The sequence below is a fragment of the Bidens hawaiensis genome, unplaced genomic scaffold, assembly GCF_021521415.1.
Source record: "Bidens hawaiensis isolate Kalapana, Puna unplaced genomic scaffold, B.hawaiensis_p1.1 tig00013262_1, whole genome shotgun sequence".
Lineage (NCBI taxonomy): Eukaryota > Viridiplantae > Streptophyta > Magnoliopsida > Asterales > Asteraceae > Bidens > Bidens hawaiensis.
Window position 1 is genome coordinate 67,532 of NW_027492122.1, and position 5,380 is coordinate 72,911.

The 5,380-nt window shown below is 38.1% G+C and overlaps 1 pseudogene; it reads left to right on the top strand.

Annotated features, from left to right (window-relative positions):
• The first annotated feature begins 1,265 nt into the window (after window positions 1-1,265).
• On the top strand, window positions 1,266-1,566 carry LOC143543735 (18S ribosomal RNA; annotated as a pseudogene).
• The last annotated feature ends 3,814 nt before the right edge of the window (window positions 1,567-5,380 follow it).

A 5,380-nucleotide genomic window follows, 5' to 3' on the forward strand; every position in this document is an offset into this window, starting at 1 on the left:
AGGTGAATGGCTATCCTGTGAATCTACGAATAGATGACAGGACCAAACATATACAAGTATATGTCATTCCAACGGGAGCAACCGACATAATTTTAAGTGAAAGTAAATAAAATACCTTTTATTTTTTTATAACTTTTAATAAATACACACACACACACACTTTTTGAAATTTTTAAAATTTTCTCCCCCTAAATTTGTTCAAAAATAAAATATGTACAAATTTATCCTAAAAAAGTCTCAATCCTAGAAACGAAGCATTTTAAGAAAACCAACAAGCACATTATTATCAGTTCGAACTTGTTCAAAATAAATCAATTTACAGTCTTAACAGTCACGAATAAAATGTATTTTGATATCAATGTGCTTGGTTTTTTAGTGCAGAACCAGATTCTAAACAATTGCAATTGCAACATCATTATCACAAAAGATAGGGGTGTTAAGAAATTCCAAACCGTAATCCAGAAATTGATGTTGCATCCAGATAACCTGTGAGCAACAAGCTGACGCAAAAACATATTCAGCCTCGGCAGTCGATGTGGACACCGTTTTTTGTGTCTTACATTGCCAAGAGATGAGACGATCTCCCAAGAACTGACAACCAACAGATGTGGATTTCCTATCACTGTCATCTCCACCATAGTTTCTATCAGCAAAAGCATGTAAATCAAAGTTTGAGTTTTTGGGATACCAAAGACCTAACTTCGGTTGTCCCTTCAGATATCTAAAAATACGTTTAACAACAAATAAATGAGAGAGTTTATGGTTAGCCTAGAAAGGAGCGCATCGACAGACAACGAACATGATGTTAGGGCGACTGGCGGTGAGCTATATCAGGGACCCGATCATCGATCGTTAGTATGTTTTATCTACCGGATTCCCTTCAGGATCAGATGACAAGAGAGGCCTTTCCGCCATAGGAGTGGTAGCACTGTTGGAATCTTGAAATTCAAATTTTACAAGCATATTTTCAACATACTTTCCTTGATGCAGCAAAATTCCCGTCGAACTCTGACGAACCTGCAACCCTAGAAATGTTGTCATTTCCCCTAACGAACTCATTTCAAACCTCTTCTTCATCACTTCTTCAAAGTCAGAGCACAACCTAGCACTAGTAGATGCAAAAATAATGTCATCCACCTAAATTTAAATCAGATTCAAGTGTTTCCCAATGGTTTGAAGGAACAAAGTTTGATTATTGGTCCTCTTTTATAGCCATGAACCAGAAGATGAGCCGTCAACGTAGTGTACCCCACCCGAGGAGCTTGTAAAGGGCACGTAGGGGGTGAATCGGGTTGAACGCAAAGTTGCCAAAAAGTGGCGGAATGCTCTCGAAACCAATTCACTTGAGTGAGACAGAGGAGAGTGGAATTTCGTGTGTAGGGGTGAAATCTGTAAATATACGAAGGAACGCAAAAAGCGAAGGCAGCTCTCTGGGTCCCTACCGACGCTGGGGTGCGAAAGCATAGGGAGCGAACAGAATTAGATACCCTCGTAGTCCATTTCGTAAACGATGAGTGTTCGCCCTTGGTCTACGCGGATCAGGGGCCAGCTAACGCGAAAAGCCCTGACTATCTTTTTAGTCATAGTCAAGCAAGTTTTCGGCGAAGACCATACAACGATTTATCTAAATTGTAGACATGAGTGGGATTCTTAGAATCTACAAACCCCGGTGGATGGTCCACGTAAATCTCCTCCTTAACTTCGCCATATTGAAACGCGGTTTTAACATCCACCTTGTAGACTGTAAACTCCATGAATGATGCATAAACCAGAAAAATCCGAATGGCTTCGAGTCTAGTTACATGAGCATAAACTTCAATGTAGTCTAAACCTTCAACTTGACGAAAACCGCGAGCGACTAGCCGTGCCTTGTTTCGAACAATAACCCCCGTGTCATCTTGCTTTTTACGGATAATCCATCTCGTATCCAACGCTTTCTTTCCCATCGGCAGTTCAACCAATCTCCTGACCTTTAACTTATCAAACTGATTCAATTCTTCATGCATAGCATCCACCCAGCTTAGTTCTTCAGAGCCATTTCTAACGACTTTGGCTCAATCTAAGAAATAAAACAAAAAAACAAGAGGCTGTTTATGTGCTCGGTCTGACTTATGGTGGAAACGCCTGTTTCAAGAGGACCAATGACATTCACAATTGGATGATTTTGCTGAATTCTTGATAGAATTGATTGATCTGGAACAACACCGGTAGGAGGCAAGTTTGACAGATTTTCCTCAGCCTCAGTGAGAGGATTCTTCTATCCAGAAGCCACCGTACTATGTGAGTACGAGATGGTGACGATGTAATAATTTGGAATGACATCGGGAAATAAAGTGCTTCCGAAAATTTGACGAATATAACTCTCCACCTCAAACATTGGAGTATTTTCTGATGAAGTTGGTGAGGACACAGGCGGAGAGATATTGGGTGATTCTGAGAGATCATCATCCAGAACTGGAGGTATATGAGAGATAGCATGTAATTCTTCTTTCATAGTATCTACTGTAGTGGCACCCGAAATTTCTGTGACGAAGACATGAAGCACATTGAATAGTTTGAAGAGTTCATTGTAATCGAAAAGCCTGTCAGGGCCAACACGGGCATCGGTCTCATTTTATTCCAAACAGCGTACATCATATGATTCAAGATCTGTTTGGTTGACTTATTGTAGACTCTATATGCAGTTCGACCAGCATAACCAAAAAAATAACAATCATAAGCTTTGGCACCAAATTTTGGAGTTGACTCAAGATTAAGTAAAGTGCAAGGGCAACCAAACCCTCTGAAATGCGCAACTGTAGGCTTGTGACCACAGACAATCTCATATAGAGTTTTCATTTAAGACTTGTTGATAAGCACCCGATTTCAAACATAACACGCCGTATTAACCGCTTCTGCCTAGAAGAATAATGACTGTTTTGAATCACACAACATGGTCCTTGCTGCCTTAATAAGAGTCTTGTCTCTCCTTTCAGCCACACCATTCTGTTGCGGTGTCCAAGCAGAAATGTATTGTCGAAACACCCCTTCACTGAACAGAAGTAATTCAATGAAGCATTCTTGAATGTCGTTCCATTGTCGCAACGAATGTTCTTCAGCTTCAAATTGAGCTGATTCTCCATAAGCACCACGAACCTCTTGATCAATTCTGCAGTTTCACTCTTATTTGAAAAGAAAAACACCCAAGTAAAAAGTGAGTAGTCATCAGTAATAATGAGATAATATGAGCTGCGAGAAACACTCAAAACATGAACCGGACCGAAAAGGTCCATATGCAGTAATTGGAAAACTGATGAAATTTTATTAATCAATTTTGGTTTAACAGATTTTTGATTGTGTTTACCCAAAGGACAAGCCAAACACTTTTCAATAGTAACAAAATCTTTGACGGGTAAACCTCGCACCAAATCATTTTTAGCAAAACGGTTAAAATTTTTCACATTAGCATGACCAAGACGACGATACCAAAGTATGGCATTATGTTCTGACACTTTTGAAAACAAATATGTATTTCATCAGGAACATTTTTGTCCTTGTCGATCACGTAAGCGTTATCATTTCTTTTTGATCGAACAAAAATCTAGTCTTCTGGTATGATGATACCAGGTTTTAAAATGAAGCACTCCTTATTAGTGAAATGAGTTGCGAAACCTTTATCACAGATCTGTGACATGCTTAACAGACTGTGCTTCAACTCTGGAAAAAATTAACATTCTCAAATTTTAGAACACCGTTACTTACAGAACCCTTCTACGTAATCTTCCCCTTTTCTCCTCCCGCAAAGGAAACATACACACCGTTAAAGGTTTGAGTGTCGTGTAACTGGGAAATGTCTCATGTCATGTGCCTGGAACAACCACTATCAAAATACCAAGGTCTGATGATATTCCTCCATAGTTGTTCCTGCATGATGTGCGAGATTAGTTAGACTTTGGTACCCAGTCCATAGCTACACTGGTTGACCATGACTCATCTAAAGTTGTCACGGGTTGCCATAACATATCCTTTCGATCATCAAATATTGAATTCGATGCCTCTTTCAAGGAGATTTAGGCAACCATTCATGTCTATCATTGTAAGATTTGGCATTATTTGTACGAATGGATGACTTGGTCTCTGGTGTTTGAGTGGGAAACACAAATGATTTTCTCTTTTCCACTTGTTTAGGTTTAGAAGTCGTGTTTGTTTTTGAGACCGATGCACTATTTCTACCACCTCTACTAAGCATGTTAGGCATGGTCTGATGAGGACAATACCTACCAGATTTATTTATGTTCCAATGATCGTCAGAGGGATTAGCCTTGTTATACCTGAAATTTCGCTTATAGGTATTATGAGGCATATTCCTATGAAAGAATCCATATTAAGGAACGTATGGATGATGAGGAAAATTTCTAGCAATATGACCGGGAGTGCCACAGTTAAAATAAGTTTGACGTTTTATATAAAATTTATTTTGGTCAACTCCTTGTCAGGACCGGTTGTGTGGAACAGTTTTCTTTTCCTGATGTTTATCATTTGACACATGATTTGACTTACCACCTTTTTTGTCATTAGAGCACCCCTCTTTAACAAACTTAGGCGATGAGTATTTATTAGACTTTTTGGATCTCTTAAACTTATTAATAACCACTTTGTCAGAATTCAAAGTTTTAACGGAATCAACCACACAAGTATCTTTGCTCTTAAAAACAGAGCCCACACAAACAGTCGGAATAACATAATTCAAAACTGGTAATTTGAAAGGAACATCATAATTAATGTCTTTATTATTTGAAACACACGAATCATCATCCTCATCAGTCCAATCCTCAATGATTACTTTATCTGCCCATGAGGCAAACACATTAAAATCGTTCACTTCTGAAGTGGACACAATAGCCTTTATTTAGTCGACCTTTTCATTTTTAACAGGTTTACCATACTTCATGTCTTATACCTTTTCCTCCTGCTCTTTGGTAAGAGATAGACTAGTGTAGTTATCATTAAATGGTGGGGGTGTACTTGACTATATCCTATACCCTCACCTTCATTTTCTTTCCACCATAATTTATTTTCAATCATGGAATTGACTACCTTACTGGAACCATCAAACTTTCTAAAATCAAGTTCAGAACTTTTAAATTTATCAGTTAGATTTGATACTTCTAACTTAGAGGCTTCCCGTTCAGCAGTTAATTCAACAATTTTTTTTTTGGCATCTATACGGTGACAACATTTTAAAATAAAATCAGATTTTAGCTTGGAAAAATACTTTTCTGTGCCTCAATTTTATCTAGATAAGCTTTTTCATTTTTCTTAATTTTATGGTTTTCAGATTTTACCGTTTCCATATCTCTAAGCAAGTTACTGTTGTGAGATTTATAATGATCTACTTTAT